The 15,158-nt window shown below is 47.8% G+C and overlaps 1 protein-coding gene across 2 annotated transcripts in view; it reads left to right on the forward strand.

The window, feature by feature from the left end:
• The window catches only part of LOC126416060 (ATP-binding cassette sub-family G member 1-like), an 884,121-nt gene that overhangs the window by 13,997 nt on the left and 854,966 nt on the right, over nucleotides 1-15,158 (forward strand). The window lies entirely within an intron of this gene.

Consider the following 15,158-nt stretch of genomic DNA (forward strand, 5'->3'; position numbering starts at 1 on the left):
CGGATGGTAGAAGCAGGTGTAAAGAAGTTACGGTGTGATTGGTGCACAATACTGTGATCCTTAGTTCGGGTTGTCAGATGTAGCCGACGGTAACCGTAACGACTTGTATTGTATTGTATCGTATTGTATTGAACTGGGACCTAGAAACGACGGAGAAGCTTCGTCCCCGCCGTAGTCCTCAGTGGTTCACAACCCCACAACAGGCCACAGCAGTCCACTCACCCCACCACAGCCCAACACCGAACCCAGGGTTATTGTACGAACCTCAATTTTTTTTATTTCTTTTCCATGGATTTTAATTCCTACTCCGAATTTTTCTTTTGTTTCCTTTAGTGCTTGCTCAATATACAGATTGAATAACATCGGTGATAGGCGACAACCCTATCTCACTCCCTTCCCAACCACTGCTTCCCTTTCATGTCAGATGTTCAGATGTGTGTGAAATCTTATGGGACTTAACTGCTAAGGTTATCAGTCCCTAAGCTTACACACTACTTAACCTAAATTATCCTAGGGACAAACACACACACCCGTGCCCGAGGGAGGACTCGAACCTCCGCCGGGACCAGTCGCATAGTCCACGACTGCAGCGCCCTAGACCGCTCGGCTAATCCTGCGCGGCCCTTTCATGTCCCTCGACTCTTATAACTCCCACCTGGTTTCTGTACAAATTGTAAATAGCCTTTCGCTCCCTGTATTTTACCCCTGCCACCTTCAGAATTTGAAAGAGAGTACTCCAGTCAACATAGTCAAAAGCTTTCTCTAAGTCTACAAATGCTAGAAACGGAGGTTTGCCTTTCCTTCATCTTTCTTCCAAGATAAGTCGTAGGGTCACTATTGCCTCACGTGTTCCAACATTTCTACGGAATCCAAACTGATCTTCCCCGAGTTTGGCTTCTACCAGTTTTTCCATTCGTCTGTAAAGAATTCGTGTTAGTATTTTGCAGCCGTGGCTTATTAACTGATAGTTGGGTAATTTTCACATCTGTCAACACCTGCTTTCTTTGGGATTGGAATTATTATATTCTTCTTGAAGTCCGAGGGTATTTCGCCTGTCTCATACATCTTGCTCACCAGATGGTAGAGTTTTGTCAGGACTGGCTCTCCCAAGGCCGTCAGTAGTTCTAATGGAATGTTGTCTAATCCCGGGGCCTTGTTTCGACTCAGGTGTTTCAGTGCCCTGTCAAATTCTTCACGTAGTATCTTATCTCCCATTTCATCTTCACATACGTCCTCCTACATTTCCATAATATTGCCCTCGAGTACATCGTCCTTGTACAGACCCTCTATATACCCCTTCCAACTTTCTGCTTTCCCATCTTAGCTCTTGATATTCATGCAAGTGGTTCTCTTTACTCCTAAGGTCTCTTTAATTTTTTAATTTTTCCTGTAGGCAGTATCCATCGTACCCCCCTAGTGATATACGCCTCTACATCTTTACATTTCTCCTCTAGCCATCCCTGCTTAGCCATTTTGCACTTCCAGACGATCTCATTTTGGAAACGTTTGTATTCCTTTTTGCCTGCTTCATTTACTGCATTTTTATATTGTCTCCTTATGAGCCCTAATTTCTAGTATCTTATCTTTGTGGCCCGTATGCGCGATGTATGTTGGCGTGAGCGGAATCGTTCGGCAGTCAGCGTCAAAAGCCGGTATCCCAAAGCTTCTTAATAGTGTTTCCCGCAAAGAACCCCGCCTTTCCACCAGACATTCGCATTTGAATTCCCGAATCGTCTCCGTAGGTTTTATTCGAACCTACAGGTAACAGATCTAGTAGCCCTCCTTGAATTGCTTCGATGTCTTTCTTCAATCCGACCTAGTACGCATTCCAAACAACGAACAGTACTCAAGACTAGGTCGCACCAGCGTCCTACAGGCGGTCTCCTTTACAGGTGAACCATTCCTTCCTAAAATTCTCCCAATAAATCGAAGTCGACCATTTGCCTTCCATGTCACAGTTTTCACATGCTCTTTCCAAATCACTTTGCTTAGTAACGTTACGCCCAGATATTTAAACGACTTGACTCTGTCAAGCTGGACACTAGTAATACTGTATCCGAACATTAAAGGTGTTCTTCCTACTCATCCGCATTAACTTACCTTTTTCGACATTTAGAGCTAGCTACCATTCATCACTTTGACCTCAAGTGGCAGTGATTTTTGATCTTCAATCTTCCGTTCGTGTTGTGTTTCGCTATTTTATTCGTGCATTGATATTTAGTGTTTTCCGGGATTTTCATTAGGAAAATTTCAGGGACATTTTCAAATTAGAGCCCTTTTTTAGGTTTTCTGAGGCCTTTTTTGAAGCTCATAAAGCTGGTTTGTGGGCAGAACGTGAACCGTTTGTATTTAAATGAGAGACGTGATTAATTGCGGAGAACAATGACACCTGCACCTTCCTCCCCTTCCATTTTCTGTTTCGATGCCTTTAATTATGCATGCGTCCCATCGAAATTCAATGAACCTACGCAGCTGCATGGGTCGTTATAGGACAACGACTTAATTCGGCATCTCATTTTCCTAGTTTCAAGTAGAACTGACTCGAAATACTCAGATTGTCGTACGATTTGTTTACCAAGTTAATGGAAGGTTCTTCCATTAGAAAACTTTATTCAAGTCTGTCATCCTTTCGAAGATGGATGATGCATTTTACAAGGTATAAGAGCAATAGATTTAAACCATTATAAGTGTGGTGTCACCGCCAGACACCACACTTGCTAGGTGGTAGCTTTAAATCGGCCGCGGTCCATTAGTACATGTCGGACCCGCGTGTCGCCACTGTGTGATCGCAGACCGAGCGCCACCACAAGGCAGGTCTCGAGATACGGAATAGCACTCGCCCAGTTGTACGGACGACTTTGCTAGCGACTACACTGACGAAGCCTCGCTCATTTGCAGAGCAGATAGTTAGAATAGCCTTCAGCTAAGTCAATGGCTACGACCTAGCAAGGCGCCATTAGTAACATTGCATGTATCTAAAGAGTCTCACTTGTATCGCCACAATCTCCAGATGTACCACAAGGATGGATTAAAGTTAAGTATTCCAGCAGCTACGTACTTTTCTTTATAGCATTCATTACGTATCCTGTTTCAGACCTCACTCCATCCTGCTTTACCTTAGCGCGTGCCTTTCGGCTTCCTCTCATTGTGTCTAGGCTGTCTTGCCTAGACACAACATTTTTGGCGACGAGTCAACGGAAAGGGTCTTGTTCTTTCTAATTGCTTACATTTACTTGTGTCATGGCTTCGCCAGATGTACTGTCCGAATTTTATCGCTTGCAGAATCAGCAGACGCAGGCGTTATTGGATGCCCTTGGACAGCTCGTCCAGGGTCAACGTGCACTGCAAACCGATGCGGCCGCCGCTTCACCGCTACCGCAGCCACAACATGCTGTTGCACCCACATTCCGGCAATTTGACCCAGCTAAGGAAACATGGACGGAGTGGTCACGCCAGTTTGGATTTCATCTCGCCGCCTACAGAATTCAAGGCAACGAGCGGCAGCCTCATTTATTGGCGTGTGTAGGGGTGCAAACGTACCGTGTGATAGTGAAATTATTTCCCCGACGCGACGTAGCAACTCTGTCTTACGACGAAATTTTGTCTGCTTTAGATGCCTATTTCAAGGACACAGTTAATGTAGTTGCAAAAAGGTATACTTTCTTTCGTACAAAACGTGCGGCCGGTCAAACTAATAGGGAGTGGGTTGCAACTTTGCAAGGCCTTACAAGGGATTGTGCTTTTGAGTGTGAATGTGGACTCCAATATTCAGATACAATGGTACGTGATGCAATAGCACAGAACGTTTCTGATGTTCGCATACGGGAACAGATATTGAAACTCGTCAATCCCTCCCTTCAACAAGTGATAGACATATTGGATAGACAAGACACGCTTGACTTTGCTCAGGAATCATTTGCAACTTCGCCAGCCGTGTGTAACATTAACCGCCCGCGGTGTGCTACTAAACATTCGCGTGAAAATTGCCCGTCACGCCAAGCTATTTGCTTTTTCTGTAATAAGAAAGGACATGTTCAAAGTGTTTGCCAGAAAAAGCTCAGATCAGACACTCTTAATCATTCCAGGCCCTTTGCTTCGCGCCAGAATCGTACCAAGAATACTCAGGCTCGTGAACCTTCGCCCATGGACATTCATGTAGTTAATTCCACTTCGTCCAATGCCACTGTCTCTAACAGTGACTGTGTTCGTCCCACAAATACTGTGCGTCGATGTCGCCGGAAATCACGTCAATTAGCAAGTGCTTCTGTACCAGTGTCAGTTCAAATTGCACAAGACAGTCGCTCTTGTCGTCAGCAGGACAATAAACTTTTTGTCGATTTGGACTTTAATGGCAAGGTCATACCATTCCAGCTCGATACCGGAGCTGCAGTTTCATTGATCAATCACGACACGTACAAACAACTGGACAAACCTCCGTTGCGTGCCGCGAATGTTAAGTTACGTAGTTATTCAGGACAGCATATCCCTGTGTTAGGACAGTGCACTCTTCTTGCAACATACAAGGGACAAACAAAACTTGTCATTTTACGTTCTTCGTTCTTCTACTGCAGTGAACTTGTTTGGTTTAGATTTATTTCAGTTGTTTAACATGTCTATAGTAAATCAGGTCCTATCAGTGAATCAGACTGTGCCTTCAGACAGTGTTTCTCGTCTGTGTGAAGAATTTGCAGACATTTTTGCACCGGGCTTAGGTTGCGCTCAGAACTATGAAGCACATTTGGAACTGAAAGTCAACGCGCAACCGAAATTTTTCAGAGCGCGCAATGTTCCTCACGCATTGCGTGATGAGGTCGCAAGAACATTACACGATTTAGAATCACAAGGTGTAATTGAACGTGTGCAAGCTTCTCTCTGGTCCTCACCCTTAGTGATTTTGCCAAAACCTTCCGGAAAACTGCGATTTTGTGTGGACTTCAAGGCCACAGTGTATCCCCAACTAGTGACTGCTACTTTTCCTTTGCCCCGCCCGGAAGATCTTTTTGCTAAACTGTGCCCGGGAAAATATTTTTCAAAGTTGGACCTAGCCGATGCGTACTTGCAAATACCGGTGGACGACGAATCCCGGCGCGTATTGGTGGTTAACACGCATCTTGGATTGTACCGATTCAAAAGACTGCCGTTCGGGTGTGCAACCGCCCCTGCATTGTTTCAGCAGTATTTACAAACTATTTGTGCGTCAGTCCCTACTGCAGCAAACTATCTGGACGATATAGTGATCTCCGGACAGACAGAAGAAGATCATCTTGCGAACCTACGAACGTTATTTCAGGTCTTGCGACACAATGGCCTTCGCTTGAGGAAGGACAAATGTGTGTTTTTTGCTCGTGACTTACCATACCTGGGCCATGTCATCAATGCCCAAGGTATACATCCGAGTCCAGAGCACCTCCGTGCCATACGAGATTTACCTTCCCCTCGCAATGTGAAACAGCTACAGAGTGTGTTGGGTAAAATTAACTATTATTACAAATATATGCGCAATGCCTCTTCCATTTCAGCTCCGCTTCATCGCTTACGCCGTAAAGGTGTTCCGTTCGTCTGGACGACGGAATGCGAACGCGCCTTTCGCCAGTTGAAATCGGCGTTGCTTTCAAATACTTGCCTTACGCCATTCGATCCCCAGAAACCCTTTTTGTTGATGGTAGATGCATCGGATTTCGGGATCGGTGCTGTGCTTGCGCACAGCGATGGGTCGCATGATCGCCCTATTGCCTTTGCGTCCAAATTGCTCTCGTCTGCGCAAAGAAATTATTCACAGATAAAGAAGCTTTGGCTCTCGTGTTTGGTGTTACAACGTTCCATGATTTCTTGTATGGTCGTCACTTTACCATCATCACAGACCACAAACCTTTGACGTCGCTTTTTCATCCGAACAAGCCTGTACCTCCGCGTACAGCGCAGAAATTCATTCGCTGGTCTATTTTCCTCTCGCAGTACCGCTACGATATCTTGTATCGGTCCACTGCTAAGCACGGAAACGCCGATGCGTTGTCCCATTTGCCTGTTGCTGAGGATCTAGCATTCGATTCTTCCGAACTTGCTTGCATGTTCATTGATTCGGAAACCGATGAAGTGGCCGAATCGTTTCCGATTGATTTTCGTCGTGTAGCTACGGCCACAGCTGCTGACCCGGTCCTTGCTACCGTTTTGCGTTTTGTTGCTGCTCGTCAGCACTGTACTTGGTTCGGAATCGATGCTGCGATTACGAATATGTGCTCTTCTTGCCTGGCGTGTGCCGAACAATAATCCGCACCGCCGCGGAAATTCTTTGCATGGCTGAAAGCCACTTCCCCTTGGCAACGCTTGCACATAGATTTTGCTGGTCCATTCTGGAATGCTAGATGGTTGGTTGTGGTAGATGCCTTCAGTAATTTTCCTTTTGTTGTCCGGATGTCTTCCACGACATCTGCCACCATCCAAGCGTTGTCTGCTATCTTTTGCAATGAAGGTCTTCCGCAGACTATTGTTTCCGACAATGGCCCACAATTCATGTCTGCAGAATTTCAGTCTTTCTGCAAGGCCAATGGTGTTCAACATCTGACATCCGCGCCGTTTTCGCCTCAGTCCAACGGTGCCGCTGAACGATTGGTCCGGACTTTCAAGTCACAGATGTTGAAGTTGAAAGAGTCGCATTCTCGGGAGGACGCGTTGTTGCTCTTTTTGTCATCGTATCGCTCTCAGCCCCGAGATGGTCACTCGCCGGCTGAGTTGCTCCACGGTCGTCCTCATCGAACCTTGATGTCTTTGCTGCACCCGCCGCATCAGGTTCCTGTGCAGCGGCAGACTTCTGCTTTTGCTCCAGGCGACGTTGTATTCTATCGCAACTATCGAGGTTCACGGCGTTGGCTCGCAGGGCGCATTCTTCGCTGCCTCGGCCGCGCGATGTATTTGGTTTTGGGGGCCTCTGGTGAGGTGCGTCGGCATCTCAATCAGCTGCGCCTCTGTCGTCGCACGGGTTCTGCCGCTCCCCGTCTTTCAGCGACGGTGCCGTCCGGTCAGCGCCCTGGGGACCCATCTACTGGCTCGCCTCATCCCCAGGTGTTACCGACGATGCCTTCCATTTTGCCCCATGGCGACGCGCCGCTGCCGCCTCCGCCGCCGCCTGTCCTCCAGCCGGCGCCGCCCGCAGTGGATGCTTCGCTGCAGCCGCCAAGCGCCTCCCTGGGTCACGCGCCGCCGATCGCTTCCCGTGACCAGCTGTCCTCCGCCATGGAACTCTTGCCCGCTCCGGACCACATGACGTCGTCATCACGCGTCGGATACCCCGACGCAATGGAGGTCGACCCTTCGGCCCCTCCTGTCTCTTTACGGGCGCATACACCGCATGTTGACGTGCACCCTGGACTAGGTTTTCAGGCGTTTCCTAGATCCCCTCGGACCGAATGGCCGGGTGCAGGTGGCACAGCCTCGCCTGTTGTTAGGCTCACCACCTCATCGCATACGTCAACTTGGGGTCCTCCCCACGGCGGGCGGAAGCCTTATAACACGACCGTTCGCCGATTTGCGGGGGAGGAATGTGGTGTCACCGCCAGACACCACACTTGATAGGTGGTAGCTTTAAATCGGCCGCAGTCCATTAGTACATGTCAGACCCGCGTGTCGCCACTGTGTGATCGCAGACCGAGCGCCACCACAAGGCAGGTCTCGAGATACGGAATAGCACTCGCCCAGTTGTACGGACGACTTTGCTAGCGACTACACTGACGAAGCCTCGCTCATTTGCAGAGCAGATAGTTAGAATAGCCTTCAGCTAAGTCAATGGCTACGACCTAGCAAGGCGCCATTAGTAACATTGCATGTATCTAAAGAGTCTCACTTGTATCGCCACAATCTCCAGATGTACCACAAGGATGGATTAAAGTTAAGTATTCCAGAAGCTACGTACTTTTCTTTATAGCATTCATTACGTATCCTGTTTCAGACCTCACTCCATCCTGCTTTAGCTTAGCCCGTGCCATTCGGCTTCCTCTCATTGTGTCTAGGCTGTCTTGCCTAGACACAACAATAAGTACCAAGATTGAGGACGCTGACCCATGTATTTTAGTAGGAGATACTTGTTGGTCTACAGGGTGGTCCATTGATTGTGGCCGGTCCAAATATCTCACGAAACAAGCGCCGAACGAAAAAACTACAAAGGACGAAACTTGTCTAGCTTGAAGGAGGAAACCAGATGGCGATATGGTTGGCTCGCTAGATGGCGCTGCCATAGGTCAAACGGATATAAACTGCCTTTTTCTAAATAGGAACCTCCATTTTTATTACATATACGTGTAGTACGAAAAGAAATATGAATGTTTTAGTTGAACCACTTTTTTCGTTTTGTGATAGATGGCGCTGTAATACTCACAAACATATGGCTCACAATTTTAGACGAACGGTTGGTAACAGGTAGGTTTTTTAAATTAAAATACAGAACGTAGGTACGTTTGAACATTTTATTTCGGTTGTTTCAATGTGATACATGTACCTTTGTGAACTTATCATTTCTGAGAACACAAGCTCTTACATCGTAATTACCTGTAAATACCACATTAATGCAATAAATACTCAAAATGATGTCCGTCAACCTCAATGCATTTGGCAATACGTGTAACGACATTCCTCTCAACAGCGAGTAGTTCGCCTTCCGTAATGTACGCACATGCATTGACAATGCGCTGACGCATGTTGTCAGACATTATCGGTGGATCACGATAGCAAAAATCCTTCAACTTTCCCCACAGAAAGAAATCCGGGGACGTCAGATCCGGTGAACGTGCGGGCCATGGTATGGTGCTTCGACGACCAATCCACGTGCCATGAAATACGCTATTCAATACCGCTTCAACCACACTGGAGCTATGTGCCGGACATCCATCATGTTGGAAGTACATCGCCATTCTGTCATGCAGTGAAACATCTTGTAGTAAAATCGGGAGAACATTACGTAGGAAATCAGCATACATTGCACCATTTAGATTGCCATCGATAAAATGGGGGCCAATTATCCTTCCTCCCTTAATACCGCACCATACATTAACCCGCCAAGGTCGCAGCCATCGTGGATTTTCCGTTGCCCAATAGAGCACATTATGCAGGTTTACGTTACCGCTGTTAGTGAATGACGCTTCGTCGCTAAATAGAGCGCGTGCAAAAAATCTATCATCGTCCCGTAATTTCTCTTGTGCCCAGTGGCACAACTGTACACGACGTTCAGAGTCGTCGCCATGCAATTCCTGGTGCATAGAAATATGATACGCGTGCAATCGATGTTGATGTAGCATTCTCAACACCGATGTTTTTGAGCTTCCCGATTCTCGCTCAATTTGTCTGCTAATGATGTGCGGATTAGCCGCGACAGCAGCTAAAACACCTACTTGGGCATCATCATTTGTTGCAGGTCGTGGTTGACGTTTCACATGTGGCTGAACACTTCCTGTTTCCTTAAATAACGTAACTATCCGTCGAACGGTCCGGACACTTGGATGATGTCGTCCAGGATACCGAGCAGCATACATAGCACACGCCCGTTGGGCATTTTGATCACAGTAGCCATACATCAACACGATATCGACCTTTTCCGCAATTGGTAAGCGGTCCGTTTTAACACGGGTAATGCATCACGAAGCAAATACCGTCCGCACTGGCGGAATATTACGTTATACCACGTTCTTATAAGTTTGTGACTATTACAGCGCCAAAGCGAAAAAAGTGGTCCAACTAAAACATTCATATTTCTTTACGTACTACACGAATATGTAATGAAAATGGGGGTTCCTACTTTTAAAAAAATGCAGTTGATATCCGTTTGGCCTATGGCAGCGCCATCTAGCGGGCCAACCATAGCGCCATTTGTTTTTCCCCTTCAAGCTAGACTAGGTTCGTTGTTTGTAGTTTTTTCGTTTGATGCTTATTTCGTGACTTATTTGGCCCGGTCGCTATCAGTGGACCACCCAGTATATTCGGAAACCCCTCAAAAAAAAAGTATGTGCTAAATAAGACATCGTGATGACTTCTTTTCTACGCGTCAGACCACGCTGTTCCGGTCTTCTCGCATTTTCCTGCCAGGCTGTGTGCCCACTCGTCAATTGCCTGCCTAAAAATTTTCTTGTCTTGCTATATCAAATTGTATTAATCAACCCTTCCCTCCTGTCTTCTCTTACTGCATCGATTCATTTTATTGTTTCAATTTTATCTACATTGTGGCTTTTGTAGAATTCCTGAACCTGTCTATTTAAAGCTTTGAGTACCAGTGTTTCTACCAGAAACCAGCATATTATTATTTTTTTAAGTACCGTTGCCTTTCGCATGAAACCACCGATACTATTGCAAGACAGACATCTAGTGGTACACAGAAAGATTTCCACAAGTGTAGTGCATTGTAGCAGTTATGTACAGCGTTCAAAACAACAGTTGTTGCGGAGATGTGCTGCGGAATGTAAGAGATTATGAAATATGAAGTCTTTATGGCGATCATATTGAGGAGATAATTAACACTGTAAGTGAGTATATCTAAAGCTATGTAAAGCAAATTTGCGTTCGTACTATTGCTGTCATGAGTGGTTTCTAAATGAAACCACTGGAGCAGTATGTACTTTTCATACAAATTTATTAAATGTTGGGCGCATATTTATTTCTTATTTAGGGCTATAATTTGTTCTGCCCCCTGCGGGTCTGAGGGTTAGAATAGACCCGAGGTATCCCCGCTTGTCGTAACAGGCGACTAAATGTGTCTCACACTTTTCAGCCCTATAAGTTCAGTTCAGGTCTCATTTTATGGTTTGACGTGCAACTTCCCAAATTCTACAGAAGTGGGGGCCATATGGGGAAGGACGCCTTACGTGGTGCGTGAGTTATTCATAGTGCCCTTAGATTCGATCTGCTTGTCATGGCTTTGCATCTCCTCTTACAATTCAACCATTTGGGCGAGGGCACTTTACAGGGTATATCATCTTTTTTCGTTGTCTCCTGTCCTCTTTCGCCCCAATGACAGACTGGATTTCTCTGCACCCAATATCCAGCACGGTTTCCAGTTCGTTGTGGTGGGGCCGTCATGTACACATTTGGTGGTAGCAATCTGGCAACACAGGGCTCGCACTGCTGATGGGTGAGCTGTAAACACCCCACTTATACCAAGGAGTAGATGCCTGTCTTCCTGGGGTATCAGGACTCCCGGCAACGGCCATCATGCCAGGTGGGCTTTGCTGTGGCTGTGTGGCGCCCATGGGCGGGCCCCTGATCGGAGTGGGTGGCATCAGGGCAGACCCGCAATGAAGTGGACTAAGTCATCTCTTGCTGGTGACCGTATGGCGCCAGCAGTCTCTAAGAAGGGCAGGATCGAATACAATGCCGACAGATATGACCCTAAATCGTTTCTCTCCCTTCCCTCGCTACACCATGAGAGGAACGTAGGGCTACAGAAAGAAGAGAGCCATATTCTCCTCGGTATTTAGTTTGTAGTAGAATGGACAGGGACTCGTTTCTACCTAGGAAACCTCAATTTTTTGTTGAACATCTTGAGGATAAGGTTGGGGAAGTGACAGTGCTGCCCAAGATGAGAAGCGATGCAGTCTTGATTCAAACAGGATCCTCAGCCCAATCCCGAGCTTTACTCACTTGTGACCAGTTGGGTGATATTCTTGTTTCCGTCACTCCCCATAAAAGCCTCAGCATGGTCCAGGGGATTATTTTCCATCGCGACCTCCTCCTGCAGTTTGACGACGAGCTCTGGGCCAACCTAGAACGGCAGGGTGTTCATTTCGTCCCGCATGTTAACAGAGGACCCAAAGAAAGCAGGGTTGCTACCGGTGCCATCATCTTGGCCTTTGAGGGTGATTCATTGCCTGCAAACGTCAAGGTGATGGTTTACCGCTGTGACGTTAAATCATACGTCCCTCGCCCTATGTGGTGCTTTAAGTGCTGGAAATTCAGGCACATGTGTTCCTGCTGTGCTTGTAACACCACATGTCGAGACTGCGGACGTCCACTGCATCCAGATACTCCCTGTACGCCTCCTCCCACTTGTATCAACTGTGGACAGCAGAAGTCCCCCTGCTCACCAGACTGCACAGTACTCCAAAAGGAGCGGAAAATCATGAAGTAAAAGACCCTGGACCTGTTGACTTACCAAGAGCCTAAACTTAAATCTGAACGATTACACCCTGTTTGGTTGACGTCCACATATGTTGCAGCTACATTACCGTTGCCATCACAAGTACCAGTCATACCAAACTCTGTGCCACGAACAGTGGGCCATCCAGGCCTCCAGAAGACATCTACCCCTTTGGTGGTACGGGAAAATCTCCTTCTGTTGCTCCCGAAGTACCTACTTCAGGAGCAAGCCCCCACCCCCAAACACAGGGGACATCGGTCCCCTCCCCTCAACCATAGACGAAACAGCTTCCTCTGGCTCCTCCTGTGTGGAAGGGGTCCCTTGGGACCCCTCTCTCCACTAATGCCACAGCGGACACATGCCAGTGGCTAAAGTAGCCAAAAGTTGATAGATGAAGAGCTTCACAGTCTTCCTCTGTGCCTGAAGCACGCCCCTAAAGAGAAGCGAGAGGACAAGCAAACAAAGAAGGCTGCTAAGAAAAAGGACCATCTGGTGGTCCCAACACCACCACTCCCTACCAGTTCGGCTCCTGCGGATGAGGTGGAGATCTCAACATCCCCTGAGGACCTGGTTCTCACTGATACCTCATCCACAATAGGAATGGATACAAATACTCAATCGGTGGCAGCAGGTGACCCTGAGGCATAACCTGCCTCCTTGTATGGTTCATGCCTTCCCAGCCTCACAATGATGTCATCCTCCAGTGGAATTGCTGCGGTTTTCTCCACCACCTGGCTGAGTTATGGCAACTATTAAGCTTTACACCTGCTTTCTGCACTGCCTTCCAGGAAACCTGGTTCCCGGCAATGAAGACCCCTGCCCTTCGTAGCTATAGGGGATATTACAAGAACCTTAGAAACTATAATAGTGTCAGGTGGAGTTTGTGTCTGTTCCGAACTCAGTATGCAGTGAACATGTGCCACTTCAAACCCCTCTTGAAGTTGTGGCTGTCAGGATATGGATGACACAGGGAATAACTGTCTGCAACTTATAGCTTCCTCCAGAAGATGCAGTATCCCTGTACACACTGCTGGCCCTGATTCAACAACTCCCTAAACCTTTCCTACTTTTGGAAGATTTTAACGCCCATAAAACCCTGTGGGGTGGCACTGTGCTCACTGGCCGAGGTAGAGATGTCGAAACTTTTAGAGTCTCTACTCGACCTCTGCCTGCTAAATACTGGGGCCCCCACACATGTCAGTGTGGCTCATGGCACTTACTCGTCCATTGATTTATCCCTCTGCAGCCCAGGACTTCTCCCATCCCTCTGCTCGAGAGCCCACGACGACTTTTGTAGCAGGGACCACTTTCCCATCTTCCTGTCACTCCCCCGCCGCCATGCATCGGGACGTCTACGAAGATCGGCTTTAAACAAGGCAGACTGGAAAGCTTTCACCTGCTATCACATGGTACCATCGATGTGGTAGTTGAGCAGGTCACTAGAACGATCGTTTCTGCGGCGGAAAACACGATCCCTCATTCGTTAGGGTGCGCCCGGCAAAAGTCAGTATCTGGGTGGTCACCGGAAATCGCTGAGGCCATTAAGGAGCGTCGCAGAGCTCTACAGAGGCATAAGCGGCACCCTTCCCTAGAGCACCTAATAGCTTTTAAGAGGCTCCGTGCCTGTGTTCGCCAGCTTATAAAAAGATGGAAACAGAAACGCTGGGAGAGGTACATCTCGACCATAGGGTGCCATGCGTCACCTTCCCAAGTCTGGACGAAGATCAGATGTGTTAGTGGGTACCAGACCCCGACAGGTGTTAACTGGCATTAACATCAATGGTGTGTTATCTACCGAAGCAAACGCAATTGCCGAGCACTATCGTTGAGCCTCCGCATCAAAGAATTATCCGCCAGCATTTCGCACCCTCAAACAGCGGATGGAAAGAAAATCCCTCTCGTTCACTGAACGTCACAGTGAGCCCATTTACAGATTGGGAACTCCTCAGTGTCCTTGCACATTGCCCCAACACAGCTCCTGGGCCAGCTAGGATCCACAGTTAGATGATCAAACATCTGTTGTCAGACTACAAGCGACATCTCCTAGTCATCTTCAACCAGATCTGGTATGATGGCATCTTTCCATCGTAATGGCGGGAGTGCACCATATTCCAGTGCTCAAACCCGGTAAAACCCGGTTGATGTGGATAGCTATCGGCCCATGAGCCTCACCAATGTTCTTTGTAAGCTGTTACAATGTATGGTAAGTCGGCGGTTGTGTCCTGGAGTCACGTGGCCTACGAGCTCCATGCCAGGGCGGTTTCATCCGGGTCCATCTACCATTGATAATCTAGTTTCCCTCGACTCTGCCATCCGAACAGCCTTTCCCAGACGCCAACACCTGGTTGCTGTCATTTTTTATTTACAAAAGCTTGAGACACAACCTGGTGACATCATATCCTTGCCACATTATATGAGTGGGGTCTCTGGGGCCCGCTCCCGATTTTTATCCAAAATTTCCTATCGCTCCGTACTTTCCATGTCCAAGTTGGTGCCTCCCAAAGTCTCACCCCCCCCCCCCACCCCCCATATGGAGGAGAATGGGGACCCACAGGGCTCTGCATTGAGTGTATCTCTATTTTTAGTGTCCATTAACGGTCTAGCAGCAGCTGTGGGGCAGTCGGTGTCACCTTCTTTGTATGCAGACGACTTCTTCATTTCACACTGCTCCTCCAGCACTGGTGTTGCCGAGCAGCGCCTAGAGGGATCCGTCCACAAGGCACAGTCGTGGGCTCTAGCTCACGGCTTCCAGTTTTCAGCCGCGAAGTCATGTGTCATGCACTTCTGTCGGCGTCGTACAGTTCATCCGGAAGCAGAACTTTACCTTAATGACGATCCCGTCACTGTAGTGGAGACGTATCGATTCTTAGGACTGGTTTTCGACGCCTGATTGACGTGGCTTTCTCACCTTTGTCAGCTGAAGCGGAAGTGCTGGCAGCACCTCAATGCCCTCCACGGCATGAGCAAAACCAACTGGGGTGCAGATCGCTCTACGCTGCTGCAGCTCTACAGAGCTCTTGTTCAATCCCGTCTTGACTATGGGAGT

This window comes from Schistocerca serialis, chromosome 8, assembly GCF_023864345.2.
Source record: "Schistocerca serialis cubense isolate TAMUIC-IGC-003099 chromosome 8, iqSchSeri2.2, whole genome shotgun sequence".
Lineage (NCBI taxonomy): Eukaryota > Metazoa > Arthropoda > Insecta > Orthoptera > Acrididae > Schistocerca > Schistocerca serialis.